This window comes from Megalops cyprinoides, chromosome 23, assembly GCF_013368585.1.
Source record: "Megalops cyprinoides isolate fMegCyp1 chromosome 23, fMegCyp1.pri, whole genome shotgun sequence".
NCBI classification, from domain to species: domain Eukaryota; kingdom Metazoa; phylum Chordata; class Actinopteri; order Elopiformes; family Megalopidae; genus Megalops; species Megalops cyprinoides.
Window position 1 is genome coordinate 24,572,754 of NC_050605.1, and position 15,696 is coordinate 24,588,449.

A 15,696-nucleotide genomic window follows, 5' to 3' on the forward strand; every position below is an offset into this window, starting at 1 on the left:
GAATGTATTTTGTGGCAATAATTCATTGAGATGATTGAGGGACCGCAGTGGAGTAACTGTTTAACAAGTGGCTTGAAAAAGATACTACACTGACTTCTCTGTGCTGGAGGACTCAATACATGAGAGAAAATAAGCTGAAAAAAACTCCAGGCCCTTGTTATAAGGTCACGCTTTATACTCACTGAACATTTAGCCATGTTATTTGTAAGTATTATGTAACTGCAAACATGTGCTGTGTTATATATAGGAAAGCCCAGCACTCAGGACAGAGCAGAGGGATTGTGTGACTATCCAGGTGGAAAGCAGTGTTATTCTGTAAACATGTGTTTGTATGGTGAGTTATGGCAGTGGACCCGTGCATTAAGTGAGCTGTGCTACAGGCAGAGTAATAGGGTGCAGTGGGAGAGGATCCATCCCCCTGTGTAACCAGCCCTGTCTGCCGTTACTGCGCCTGGCCTCATTCATCACCCTCCCCACAGAGAAACCCCTTCCCCCCGTCACATCTGTGGGTGCTCAGCCGAGAGGAATTTTCAGTTGTGGCAAATGGTTAAATTTAGCTACAGAACGCATTGCTTTCTTACAGCAGGTAGGACTTCAGTTCCTGAGCCATGAAATGGATTTAAAAAAGAACAAAATCCAGTGCATCCAGTTCCCTGTAATAACCACGGCAGCTGTTTCCCCCACGCTGGAAAACCGTGTTAACAGGCAATATTACTCAAGCTGGTTCCCCCACGCTGGAAAACCGTGTTAACAGGCAATATTACTCACGCTGTTTCCTTCCAGTGGCTTGTTTGGAGGAATGTTTTCTTTTGCATATTTAGTGAAAGTATCTGGAAGTGCATGCAAAGCTGCTAAAAGATTTACAGTCATAAATCTCACCCACAGGTATCACTCCCTTCATCCACCGGCACTAAACCAGTGCATTTCTCGGCGAGCGCTGTTTCAGTGTGGATGTTTTCTTACATTGTTCTGCTAGGGGTACTTGAGGCCTGTGAAATTAATGAAGGCTGAAACCCAGTGAAGTTGAAAGCCTTTTGTTTCCTCTCAGAGTGAATATAATGTTGTGTCTGAGCCTGAGAGGCTCAAAGCGTCAGAACTCCCTCCCCCAATTTCCCTTCTTTCGAAGTACACCCCCTGCACAGGACAACAGGGTATCAACAAGCCACCTCTTTGAAGGCGGAGTGACAGAGAGGCCACTGGTACTTTTTTTAAGGACTTTGCAATGATTCAGCACTGAGGCTGGGGAGAAAATTTGCAGATTCAGCTGCTTACCAGAACTCCGTGTACAGGAGGAAACACGGGGCCAGGGGTACCGGCACAGCTGAGAGTCACATGACCACATGAGAGCGTTCCCAGCCTGGTGGAATAGAAGCACTGTGCCTCATTCTTCAGTAGGAATAATTCTAACACTGACACCAAAGCAAGCATGGCAAAGATGGAGGGTTAAAACTGACAGGGATCCCATTTTTGAAGCAGTGCTTCACCTTCCTTTCCTCAAATATTAACTTCTCATAGGGTGTTTAATCTGTTTCTTTTAAATAACTGCAGAACGTCTATTTGCCACAGAGGATTATTGTGCCAAACTGCCCCCAGCTGTATGTTTGGCTGCTCTATGTCACTGTGATGACAGGTTTTAGCTCTTATTCAGAATGAGTTTTGTCTTTCTTGCAGTAATGACTCTTGTCTCATACATTATTTGGTAAGTGTCCGTACAGTGCAGCGGGGAATCCGAGTGAAATGAGAGCTCAGTCCATTATTCTCAGCCTAATAGCTGCGTTTGATAGAAACTGCGTCTGTGCTGTTATGGATTTCATTTCACAAAACCACAAGACTCTGACGTGGAAAACAAAATGAAACATTTACTGAGGATAAGGAAGATTCCTCATAACCTTCACCGCAGTGAGACTGTCTGATGCTCGCAGTGTAGCCGCTCCCTCAGAATGGCTGCGGCCTCGTTGCTCACGGGGACGTCTGATTGGACACAGAAGACACGCCCCTGCCCATGTGTCCCGCTCCATTACCCCTCAGAGTCTGTCCATGTCAGTCTCATCCTCGGCACTGAGTATTAATTATCTAATCATAATAACATAGCAGAGACCTGCATTTGCCACCAGTGTGCCACCTCCACGATGCACAGAATCACAACACCGATGTGGTAGGCTGTTTAAAAGCCATTTAAACAGTGAGCATAGAGCCTGATTCAGCTTCTCAGCCAAAAGACAATGCCTCTGACAGCACAGTGTCCCCATCACTGTGTTGACATGGGTTTTCTGCAGGGTCCAGAGGGCACACTGGCCACTACTAGCTTGTCAGCATCACCTCCAGCAGAAACTTCCACTTTTTCTGGAGTGAAGACCCTGCCACTGAGGCGCCAACCATGCCCCGCCCCTTTTCATGCATCATGGATGCTGTATTCATGATTAGCTGCATAATAAATATAATCTTTTTACATTTCCATTTCCCTGTGTGTGTGTGTGTGTGTGTGTGTGTGCTGTGATTGATGGAGCAGGTGAAGTTAATTCAGTTTGCAAGGTGTGAGTGTAAAGTACTTCATGTGTGCTGTGTTAGTGCAATTTCTCTCTGCTCCATCACATTTTACTGTTTCTTTGAAGTTTAATGCTGTGCTCTCTGCACAGGGCTGCCGGGCTTTTAAATGCAAATTTGAAAGGAAGAGATTTTGCACAGGGGGCAGAAAAGGGCCAGGGGTTATTGTTTTTAATGTCTTTCTTGAGGGATAAAGAACATATCCCCAGCGGAGACGGAACAGGAGCTCTGTAGTGAATGTTCATCTTGGCTCCTTGAGACGAAGACCCCATCTCCAATCTACAAACAGGCATGCTAATGTAACGAGGTGATCCAGTACGATTTGCCATTTCATTAAAAAAAAAACTTTTGAAAGATAAAATAAAATCCAATTTCCCGTTCTCTGCTCATTAGAATTTAAATCAAAGGACGTTTTTACGCCTTTCTCCTGCCACTCTTTTTTTTACCCGCAAATGGAGCCGTTCCAGATCGTGAGGCGAGACATTCATCTCTGCAGCTCACACGTAAAGCGCAGACAGTGGTGCTCCTCCGGCACTGCATCACAATGAGGAGCTTTTCACCGGCTAATTGACCTTTGCTCTTCTCAAGCACATTCTGAAATGCATTTCAGAGGTCAAATGTTCCGTAATTATACAGATTTTTTTATATACCTCTCAAATCTGCGCTATGAAGTGAATAATTCATGTAATAACACAAATAAATGGAAGGCGAGCACTGCGATGCTGGGGGCCAGGGGGGGGGGGGGGGTGGGGGAGTGTGGGGGAGCATGTGGGGGGGGTGGGGGTTGGGGGGGGGGGGGTGGTGTGCCTGCACAGAGAGGCGTACAGTTTGCATGGCTTTGACTCTGAATTCTCACCTCTTGCATGTATTAATCTGAGTGACCTTGACAGTGGAATGTGCGATGGCATTAGCATTAGGAGAAAAGCATCCCTCACACTGACCCCCCCGGGCCCCACCCCCACCGTCTCTCCTGAAGCGTGGCCAGCTCGCCAGCTGTCCTCTCAAATCCACTGTCAGAAATGAGGTCGGACACTAATTAGTCATTTCAAATGTAGCACAGGAGAAAGAACGGGCAGGATTGGGTCAAACACAGACTTGTTTCTATCATGTGGTGGAGAAATATGCTGATGTAAGATAATGCCAGGGACCGGGGCTCTCTCCAAAACAGTCATGGGGCTGACACTGGTAAATTGTAAGTATGAAAGCGCCGGTTGAGTGGTCATGTCCCCAGGAGTCTGACACACGGCAGAGACAGCACTGCGCTGCTAACAGTCTGTTACAGCAGCACAGGGCCAATCACAAACGAGTGAGTATGGAGGGAAAATGCAAGCCATGCTGGTCATGTGACTTCATTTCCATCTGAGGCCCCTGAGGGTGTTTTATCTGTAGAGAATACCACTGTCTCTGAGGAAGAACTGAAGATACATCTTCCAGGTTCAAGCAAACAACCCCTTGTCACACCTAGCAGCATGCTGTCTACCTGGCTCATAAGTGCAGTGCCTATAACTAAAATATTAATTCTGAAAAGAATATTACCTCGTTTATCAAGCAGCAGCAACCTGCTCTCTTTTACTAGTAAAAACGACCTCTTCAGTCGTTTCAAAAGTAAGTGTGATTTAAAATAAAAGCTTCAGTGTTACAGAGATACATAAGAATCCTTTCAGTTAGGATCCAGGATACCTGATCCAAACAATATTCATTTTAACAAATTACAATACAGCATTCACATACATGCTTTAAAATTCTGAAATTATTCATATTATTATTATTATGTCCTATATTAATTAATGACAGGAGATCATCATGGTCGGCAGCGTGTAAGATTGAGAAAATGCCATTTAGGTTTACAATATGCACAGTATTTGTGAGGAGGACACAGAGAACACCGCCTTGCAGCAGGACTGAATCAGCCTCACATGCTTCATCTGTAACTTTCACCAACACAACATTAGCAGGCTGATGGCAACAGACGATTCAGACTCGTACAAACAACCACAAATTGGATTGAAGTCATAAGCCATAAATCCACAACTCAATAAACTGGAAATCAGAATGATCAGACTTGCTTATTTTCTGCTCTCTCTCTCACCCCCAGCCCCCCCCCCCCCCCCCCCTTATGAGGCCTGCAGTGTAACTGACATTACTGACATCACTGAGCCCAGGGCAGGTCTCCGCTGAAAGGGGTGACACCCCCTGACCTTGTGCTGCCACTTTGAAACTCCTAACTTCCAGCTGCCGTGACCACCACAGTCTCTGTTTGTCAAATGTCTGTCAGTTAGTCTCCGTATCTTTTACACACACACATATACACATACTCACTCTCTCTCTCACACAAACACATACACACTCTCTCTCTCACACACACACAACCGCACATAAACACACTCTCACATATGCACACACACAGACATATGACCTGAGAATGAGATCCTGAGACACCTTTTGCAAAGGCTGGAAAATGCCGTTTCTTTCTCCATCTGGCCCTGCTGAGCAGATATTTGCTGTGATCTGCTGCATTGCTGTGAGCTTTCCCCCCGGCTGCAGATAACCCTCCTCAGCCTGTGAGGCTGCAGGCCTGTAATGAAGCAGAAAATCTTTTTATTGATGACCATTTAATTATACCCACAACATCCCCATCAGCAATAAAGCCACTCCAAATCCATGAAATTGTTTTAGAAGTGTTTTAGTACGAGTATTTAGCCATGCAAACTACCCCATCCTCGGTATTTCAACTGACATTAACTTGGATTACAGTCTGAGTCTAATGATTGCTGGAAAAGGCAGGTAGGGTCATGTCCCCAGTTCAGATCCATCATGCATTGCTTCTAGGAAAAGAGCATCTTTCCTGTGTGTTCCAAAGTGACACTGACAAAAAACTAGAGACTATGGAAAGTTACCCAAACGTTTTATGTCGTCCCACAATGGACATTTTTTCACTCACCGCCTGCTCCCACCCACAGCAGACGGAGCCAATCGGATTTGATGTCACGTGTCTCACCAGTGGAAACTGCATATTTCCGCCAGTCTCTGTGATACTGATATTCCCCAGTCCTGCCACACCACCCAAAGTGGCTCAATATAACTGAAGGAGCTCCTCCAGCTCCTATGGCATGGAGCTCTCAGTTATACAACAGTAAGAACTGAATCCTCTGAGGATGGAGCAGAGTAAGCCAAGATACTTTTATTATGGAAGTAAACGACAAAGAAACTTCTAAAAACGATCTGTTCACCCTTTAACAGAATGTGGTTATACACAGAGGATTGCCACATTAAACAAAAAAATTAATCCCATTTAGCTCTTATCTCTTGATCTGAGCCATCTTAAATTCTGAACCATTGAGCACAGTATCAGCAAGTGTTGCTGTGGAGTTCCTCTGCTGTGACAGTATAAATAACAGAACATAAGTCAGAGCAGATGCCAGATTTTAAAAATGACTGACAGACAGAAACAATTCATATACACACACAAGCACTTTCTACTGCTGGAAACAGATCACATTCCTCTGAATTTGCAGCTTTTTGAAAATGTGCAGCGACAAGATCAAATATGTTCCCACACCACACCCAGAAGCAGGCAGTTTCCCCCGAGCCATCGCCCGCCTTTTTCTTGTTCATGAAAAGCATGGGTTTGGAGGGAGAGAGAGATTGGATATGCACGTTTTAATAGGTTTTTCAGTTTGTCCTCATCAATATTTCAGCAGCCCATCAACGCGGAACATGGCAGACATACAGAGCACATCTCTCCACAGAGAGCAGACGTGTCCGTACCATTCACTGTCTGAACGCAACAAAGAGGATTTTTTAATCAAAAGAAACTTTTTTTAAATCCAAGTCACTTATAGCATACTCAGCAATACAGTTAAACTGCTAGGCATAAATTCCAAGAATTTTCCTCTTTGCCAGTTAAAATCAGCTTCTATAGCTGTGGTGTGGCTGAGGTGTGGCTGAGGTGTGGCTGTGGTGTGGCTGTGGTGTAGCTGAGGTGTGGCTGTGGTGTAGCTGAGGTGTGGCTGAGGTGTAGCTGTGGTGTAGCTGAGGTGTAGCTACAGTATAGCTGTATATGATGTGAGCCAGCTTTACTCTGGGCCTCAGCCTGAATCCCTCAGTCACACTGAGGGAGTGAAATCCTTGCCCCGGGGGGCCCATGCCGGGGGTCTCTGTGTTTAATGCCCTGCAGAGTGACACAGTGGCTGAGCAAGAGGCACGACTTCCTGCTCCCATACATTCAGGACCAGGATTCAAGGGAGAGAAAATCATATAACCCCACAATATCACCACAGAAGAAATGCACAGCATCTATGTGTGCGTTAGTCAGCCTGCGGGGGCGGAGCGTGTCTCCCCTCTGCAACTGCACACACCTTATGTAAACATTATGTAAACAATATCCGGCTGTGCATTTAAAAATAGTGCATGGATGCATCTTATGTAAAACATACTGTGAGGAAAAAACACATGTTCTGTGTAGCCGGTAGGCTGTTTGAGATGAGCGCGGCATGCTGGGAAATCAGGCAGTGGACTCTCAGAGACAGAGGCACTGTGTTGGGACGGGTAACAGCTTTGGAGCCGGCTGAGCTTGGGGTTATTTTCAGCTGGCTGTGGTGCCGGCCAGGGGCTGCTGGCAGGGGCAGACAGTGACATTCTGCTAATTGGAGGCACAGGCTGAGCTCTCTGTCACAGACCTGCACTCTCTGTGCTTAACCTGCTGGCACTGTGACACCAGCCCCTCTCCCCTGGTCCTGCTGCACAGGACTCTGTGGACAGCATGCACACCCTGTGTTAATAATTACCCACAGCTCTCAGTACTCTCTCTGTATTTCATACATCATTTTATTCTATTATTAGCAGTAGAAAAAGTATTTTTTTACTACCAGGCTTTGGTGGATTTTTATCAAAATTCATCATTTAATGAAATGCATCTGTCAGCGATGGAAGTGGCCCATCACGTTTACTTGCTGTTTCTGTGATATTACCTGATGCTCAAAAGGTCCAGTCAGACTGAATCCGGGCCTTAATTAGCATAGCTACCGAAAGGTGAGTCAGACTCACTGCCACGCCCTCCTGCTGCCAGATGGCTCTGTTCTGCCGTCATGATGAGGGTGAAGTAATTCACCAACATAACAAATGCAGTATCAATTCTGTCAAGCTGTAAGAGATCATAACTGATAAATTCTAATGTTTATCCAGCAGCTTTTGATCTTTTACTTTCCTCCATATTAACTATTTTTGTCATCGTTTATCGAGCTAAAGCCACTGGTTTCAAGTAAATCTTATGAATATTCCAACTCGAGCCACTGTGGTAACCATTCTGATTTTATTAGTGACAATGTGGAAAAATAGAAATAATAATAAACTTTATGAAATACGGATTTAAAATATAATTAATGTGGACGCATTTCCAAGCGTTTCTCCTTAAGTTAATCCACTTACAAAAGTCACTAATCTTTCTATTCATTGCCCACGCAAAATAACTCCTTTCAGTTCGAAATATGAATTATGATACGACTGAGGGGGATTTCTGTACTCCTTGAAAATCTTCCTAGTCATTTAATTAACGAACTCTCTCCAGCTGCGCGGCCGCGCCAGCCTCGAATGAGCGGCGTCGCAGGGACAGGTGCAGCCGCACGGCGGGAGCCGCACGCCGGGGGCCGCACGCCGGGAGCCGCGGCGCTCATTCTCTCTTAGCGTGAAAGAAACGAAACTTTTCTCTTCACAGACCCACACCACGCAAGTCGCGCTCGTCTTTTTCGGCTCTTCCCCAAGCAACGCAGATGGAAAAGTCACGCTTTTCAGCGCCTATTTCTCCTGGGATCCCTCCGTGGACAGGTATGTACCTGCTATCTACATTTATCAAAACAGATGCTGACCTCTCGCGCTCTGTGTGTATGCGTTTAAATTGTGTGTTACTTAAGTGTTGTTAACGTTTGACGTGTATCTGCGATTCGTATGACACAAGATAAAATGTCCGAAAGAGGTTCTGTCTGCCTGCTGCTCTGGCTCTGGATGTCTGCAAGCTATCAGCCCTAAACACTCTTATACAGTTATGAAAGGCTGAGGGGTTGTGAATCACTGCCATCCCAAAGGTGAATTATGAAAATATTTATTACAAACCTTGTGATTATTGATCTCATACCTCAAACTTTAAAGTCAGTTCCAAGACAGTTCTCTGAAATATTAACAGCAGTTCAGTGCATATGATTTGACACCTGCATCTGAAAAGATTTGAGATCAATGTGAAAAGCTCCACAAAATATATCTATGAATCTGACAAATAAGTGGCAAAATTGTTCAGCTGAACGTACTGAGTGCAATATGAGCCTGCACTACAAGCCACTGCTTTCTCCTGGGAGGCTGCCCTGTGTATCAGGGATCCCTTATCTCAAAGGAGGAGTCCTAAGAGCCGGGTTCGAGGGGGGCAAAGCTTATGACCTGCAACTCTTTGTGATGAAGGCAGAGACAGCTCAAACGTATGTGTGTCGTATGTATGTTGTATTACATTCATCAAGCAGAAATTACTACATTGCTTTATGATGGCTGACAGCAAGCCATATAACGCAGTTCATATGAAAAGACACATGCATATGAAAACATCCTGTATATCATTTTGTCATCCATCATATGTTTATGACACAATGTAGATAATAGGTCCACACATATTAAGTGCACATCCATGTTGCTGCCCAATTCTGTAAAAAGTAGATTAATTCTGTTCATTGGTGGAGAGACAAAACAATTATTTCTCTATAACATTTGCAATGCTTCATTTTTGGAGGGTTTTGATCAGATATGATATGTGGATTCACAGTTAGGTCAGTCCCGTCACTAAAGACAGGCTTTAAACATGAAGACAAAAATCTCAACCGCACTAATTCATCCCATGGGCTGTCAGAGCTGTGTGTAATATGTGCCTTAATTCTGCTTTCAGAGCCAGTCTGCTGGCTGTTTTATGGGTTTTATTAACATTTATTGGGGTTATTGAACACTAAGACCTGGAAGATGCTGGTGTGGGGGCTCTCACACACAGTGACACAGGGAACCACCAAGGCTTAGAAACTATGGGCACTGTTAGTGAGTACTGGGTGTCATATTGTAGGAATATCCTGGATAATATGAGATTACTTGTTGTAAATTCAGAATTAGATTCCTGTCATGCAAGGCAAGAGGTGTTTAGTTTAACCCCAGCTTACTGCCTGTTCCTAAAGAGGCCCCTCCTTCAGCACAGTGTCCCTATCACTTCAGTGGAGCAGTGCACTCTGTGAGTCCAGCAGCCTCCTTTCCCCAGGGAAGAGCACAAATGCACAATAAAATAATGTGAATAGACTGGAAAGAAAGTAACAACATATGTTTTTTTAAAAAATTATTTTAAAATGTCCCTGTTTTAAAGATTGTGCAAACCTATCCTTTCCAGCTGTAGTGCAGTTTCCCGCCTCGGTGTTTAATTGCGGGTATCAGTTTTTCCGCAGGTACATCAGTCGTTTAATTTCCGCCCTGCTTTTAATTTCCTGCCATACTGTCCTGTCACGTTAAATACTCCGGGTTGTTTTTAATCTTCCCCCTCTGGCAGGGAGAGATGTGTGTGCCTGATTAAACTGCCACAGAGCTTTATCACCGTTATCAATTACTCTAATTAAAGTCGAAAGAACATGGAGGCAACCTTCGCTTAACAAACTGTAATTACTTTATTAATACACGGTCTCCTATCAATCAGCTGTAGGATTTCTCCACCTTTCAGTCATTCCATAATATAAACTATTCATCTTATTCCCCATTTAGTGTGCAGGCATGTCATTCATGGCCATGAAATACAGGGCTGTTTCAGGAATCGTATGCAAGCTGGGATATGAGTAAAGTGACTAGATCAATCAGGTGACAATGACATATAGATTTCCTTGATTAGGATTACTAATCTTTCATCAGACTTTTTCAATGAGTGCAAGTGAACATGAAACAGTACTGAGTGCTGCTTATTCCAGCAGCTCTGGAGGCTAATGAGACACAACCTCAGTCCCACAGCCCTGCGCAGTCAAACAGCCCTGCGCAGTCAAACAGCCCTGCGCAGTCAAACAGCCCTGCGCAGTCAAACAGCCCTGTGCAGTCAAACAGCCCTGCGCAGTCAAACAGCCCTGCGCAGTCAAACAGCCCTCTGCGCAGTCAAACAGCCCTCTGCGCAGTCAAACAGCCCTCTGCGCAGTCAAACAGCCCTCTGCGCAGTCAAACAGCCCTGCGCAGTCAAACAGCCCTCTGCGCAGTGAAGCAGCCCTGCGCAGTCAAACAGCCCTGCGCAGTCAAACAGCCCTGCGCAGTCAAACAGCCCTCTGCGCAGTGAAACAGCCCAAAGTTTCAACCAACTGGTAAGTTCATTTTGTGTATTCTGTACTTTTAAAAGGAATGTTGAATTGCTAATATCCTAAAACCTGTCTGCATCTGAGTTGCGGAGAGCTCTTTAAAACATTAGGACTCTCAGAAGAGCCTTTGATTTTAGGAGGTTTTTCCCTGTGGGAGAGAACAGAGAAACCGTCTGCTTTTACTGTGCTTCAGAACACCAGCCCGCAGAACAGCGCATTGCACAGGCCCAGCATTTCCTGAGGCCAAACGCTGTTCTGCCGCATCGGCAGCCAGTGGGGCACAGCACGCTGGTGAATGCCTTTCTGCTCAGATTAGACTCATTACCCCCCCGCACATTGAAATCAGATCCATTCCCTTTGCTCTTCCTTCATGGACTGGAATACAGCAGCCATTTCTAAAACCACCGCTTTCAGTTTGAAACCGCCCTACGCAAATGCCATGGTGCTTATCGATTTCCAGCAGTGTAATTAAAATAATGAATAGTGAGGTCAAGGGTTCCTGCCCTTTCCCTCAGACCACATGCAGGCATTTTACAATGAGAGCATGAACCATGAATCACTCACCTTTACTCTGAAAGAAAGACTCTTGCCAGCCTTTCACTGCAGACTGGAGCTGAAGCAGCCCAGCCCTAAGGACAACAGGTCCCTGCGGTTACAGGTGGACAGAACAGACTAATCTGAGCTCTGAGAGGGAGAATCACACGGAGAAAATGAAGGATTTCAGCAAATCATCCCTCTTTCTGAAATATCATCTAGTTCAGCTGATAGATTGTTTTGATTTTGCCTTTATTTCAACAGTTTGGGCAATCAGCAGGTAACTGTAGACACAGACATGGTTTCACTGAATGAGGTGGCTTCTGGCCGCTGTGTTTGAGATTCTGCTTTCTCTGATGGTCTCTGTTACAGCAATACTGATGTAGATTAATGCAGTGCTTCTGTCATCGACCTGATACCCAGCAGTAATATCACTCACATATCAAATCATCTCAACAACTGCAACAAGGACACAGCAGACTAATAATAACAAGTAATGGAAGTATTGATTGCCAAATCACTTTTTATCTCTTCCTCTCTCTCACACCCACACAAAAACCATGAAAACCATGAAAATGTCTTCAGACCATGTGTGTTACTGTAACACTTCAGTCAGTGTGTGATGGACTGTTATCAGTGTGGTGTGCTGGTCAGTTCTGAGTGCTGGTCAGTGCTGTATGCAGGTCAGTGCTGAGTACTGAGTGCCGGTCAGTGCTGTGTGCAGGTTGTAGGTCAGTGCTGAGTGCTGGTTGTATGTCAGTGCTGAGTGCTGAGTGCCAGTCAGTGCTGTGTGCAGGTTGTAGGTCAGTGCTGAGTGCAGGTTGTAGGTCAGTGCTTGAGTGCTGGTTGTAGGTCAGTGCTGAGTGCAGGTTGTAGGTCAGTGCTGAGTGCTGAGTGCCGGTCAGTGCTGTGTGCAGGTTGTAGGTCAGTGCTGAGTGCAGGTTGTAGGTCAGTGCTGTGTGCAGGTTGTAGGTCAGTGCTGAGTGCTGAGTGCCGGTCAGTGCTGTGTGCAGATCCTCTGATAGCCGCAGAACATAGCTGCTCATTTCTATTCTTCTCCATGCTGTGTCATTATCTCTCTCTCTCCTGGTCTTTCTGCTCCACCAATTTTAAAAAGGCACCCCCCTCCCCACTCTGATCACCTTCCCTGCTTTCTCATCTGAGAAATGTAATAAAAAGACACTCGAGAGCACCCCCACCCCACTCCCCACACAACATAATTACCTTTTAATGGTTTAAAGTGAGGTTTCAAGTGACGCATGCTGCTGGTAATCTTGGCTATTCCGTATGCAGAGGTGTAATTTTCTGTGATGGTGGGAATGCCATCTGCCGGGTTACAGGTTTGCGAAGTATATCCTATACAAAAATACTCACATCGACCCTACACCACACTGCTGCTGCTTACCGCTACACCACACTGCACCACACTGCTACACCACACTGCTGCTCCTTACCGCTACACCACCCTGCTGCTCCTTACCGCTACACCACACTGCTGCTCCTTACCGCTACACCACCCTGCTGCTCCTTACCGCTACACCACACTGCTGCTCCTTATGGCTACACCACACTGCTGCTCCTAACCACTATACCACACTGCTGCCCTGCTCCTTACCGCTACACCACACTGTAATGCATAAGGAGACTGAATGTTAAATATTGAAAATGTAGTAATATATGGTAAATTGGTGGATGGTGTTAGTGCAATGCCCTCGAATATTAAAAAAAAACATTTTTCGGTTCTCTACATTAGTATCTTTGATTTCCTCCTGTATTCACCACAAAAGACGTTAAGCAGAAACTTAGAGAGCTTGTGTTGGTATGTATTAATATAATATGCAATATTATAATGCACACATCACTGATGAAATGGAAATATTCAGTTTTCATGTGTACTTGTCATGTGCTCATTATTTATTATTAAAATTAGTGTGAGTTTTTCAATAATTTATTGCCATGACAGTTTGAGCCTTTCAGTGATCTGAGCATGTGGTTTCCGGTCTGGTGACATTTTCAGAGTGCGGTAGAAATGACTGAATAGGGCTTTATTTAAACTACAAATCTACAAAAACACTTTAGACTTTAAACTGCAGTCAATAAATGCCTGTCAGGTCGGGTCGGGTTTGGCGGGGGCGGGTTCGGGTGTGGAGAGACCCCCGTGAGAACAGAGTGTTTGTTCTGAGGATATGAGCTGGCTGACGATTTAGCCACTTAGCCAGGCTGACTCATCTCCAGGAGGAGGCTGCAGGGTGAGGTGTGCGGTAATTATGGCAAAATCAGGGTCATCCAGGAGAAATCACGACACTCTGTTTTCCCCATTACAGCCTAACAAAGAGGCGCTGACTTTCAGATGAGAGGTGAGAGGGAGCAGCAGCACAGGGCTGAGTCTCGCTTTCATCTCAGACCTGGGTTTCAAAAACGACTTTGAACTGTGAGGCCAACGAGCACAGCACTCAGCCTTTCCTTAAAATGCAGGCTTTGAAAAAATATCAGAGATATTACTGAGAATATTACTGAAAGTATTGAAGAATAGCACCATATTTCAGATGATCATATTTTAGGTTTACCGTGGCGTATTTGCTGATGGTTGTGTGGCTTCAGACCCACAGAGAACAGGAAGCAGAGTTCAGCAGCTTCCCCTCGCTGTTGTCTCACTCTGGCTGGTTTCAATCTGGGTGCAGAAGCTTTGAATATTCAGTGCAGCTGGAATAACCCAGGAAACCTCGAATCAGAGATGATAAAATATTCAGGAAGTAGTTTCCTCTGGGATGTTCTGCGTAGCGGGTCCTAGCAGCCACTGTGGTCAGCGTGTGGGGCGAGAGAGGCTCCGGCCTCAGAGCCGCACTGCAGCTGGGCAGAGGTCAGGGCGGTGCAACCTCTGCCCAGGTTTACAGTCATGATTCAGAGGAGATGATTTGCTGTAAAAAGCAGAGAATTAACAGCCAATGCTCTGAAACTGGAATGCTGCTAATCTCAGTGCTGGAATATCCATGTTCAGGAAATAAAGCCTGAATGTGAATGATCTAATCTCTGCTCTCTGGCATTGATCAGACCTGCATGGACTCCAAAGTGAGGCTTCATGAAATCTCTCCCTGCACATGCAGTGCTGATCATTGCATCAGTATGCATTCCTTCTGCAGCATAAACTGTGGTGTCGCACAGTCAGCCCTGGGCAGGTGCTGAAACACTCTGCAGGCCGAAAGCACCAAATGGTAATTAGCTGGGCTTGTACACAGGCAATTCTACAACAATGGTTTCAAAGGTGGATAATTGAATGTCTGTCTTCTGTTGGGTCAGGAAAGTTTGATTTTTAATTCTTCCTCTGAAATACATTCAAGCTTTCTAAACAGTGTAACAATGAACCACTGAACTGAACAATGAACCACCACAACTGAACTGAATTTCTTTTTTATTTTATTTTATGTTGTTTCCCAGCTTGTCACCAGAAAAACAAGAAGAGAACACTATATGCATTGAGGTGCTTTTATCATTTATCTTTTAATCTTTTTATTGAAAGCCCCCGACAATGTGTGATTTTTCACACATATTCATTTATTCATTTTTAAAATGTATTTAATTTTTAAATTTAATTTATGAATTCTTTTTGTTTGTGTAATGTAAAATCTTCCTGCTGTAATATTTAAGCAGATCCCTGTTGCTAACACAGAGATCATTAAACCCCACAGTGCTGAATTGATAAGCAACTGTTCATAATGCAGTTTTATGGTAGAAATAAGATGTAGATTTAATATTTAGGGGAATTAATACAATAGAAATGCTTTTAAATTTGTCCATCCATTGAAAATAAATTAGTATTTTTGGAGCTCTGAAAGATGTTTTTTCCATTCATGTTAAACAAAACATTGCAATGTTTTTATTTTATTAGTATTTTTCCTGCATGTTACACGCTTTGAAGTACATGATTGAAATTCATGAATTCCAGTCTTCTTCTCTCGTGGGATGTTGGTATCTTGGTGTTTCCACGACAGCGGGATGGTGTGAGCGTGTAAGCGTGTGTGAAGAGGCTTCCGCACCGGGCCTTGCTGGTGGACCTGCCTCAGGCGGGTCCCCACTACGCTCAGGTTCGAGCTCCGCAGACGTTTCTCACAGAGCAAACGAAGAACACTTCTAAAGCTCAGGAAAATCAAATGCTGCCAAAGCGCACCTTATCTCTCTCCCCCAGAATATTTCTCAAGGATACTGCAGGTCTGTTTTTCTGTAATTTACCTCTCAGAAAACACTCTCCCTCTGCTCTTCAGCAAACCTGCCCCCATGG